Source organism: Mandrillus leucophaeus, unplaced genomic scaffold (assembly GCF_000951045.1).
Source record: "Mandrillus leucophaeus isolate KB7577 unplaced genomic scaffold, Mleu.le_1.0 Scaffold180, whole genome shotgun sequence".
NCBI classification, from domain to species: domain Eukaryota; kingdom Metazoa; phylum Chordata; class Mammalia; order Primates; family Cercopithecidae; genus Mandrillus; species Mandrillus leucophaeus.
The window spans coordinates 579,772-580,013 of record NW_012101810.1 but is presented as its reverse complement, the minus strand read 5'-3'; positions in this window follow the sequence as shown (position 1 = coordinate 580,013).

The following is a 242-nucleotide window of genomic DNA, read 5'->3' as shown; positions in this document are numbered from 1 at the left end:
AGAAGTCTCATTTTCTGGGGTGATGGGAATGTTCAGTATTTTGAGCTGGGTAGTGATGGCAACCAGTGTCCACATTTGTTCGATTTCAGAACTGTAGTTCCCAGCAGTATAAAACTGAAGAACAGACCAGGCGCGGTGGCTCAAGCATGTAATCCCAGCACTTTGGGAGGCTGAGGTGGGTGGATCACAAGGTCAGGAGATCGAGACCATCCTGGCTAACACAGTGAAACCCCGTCTCTACT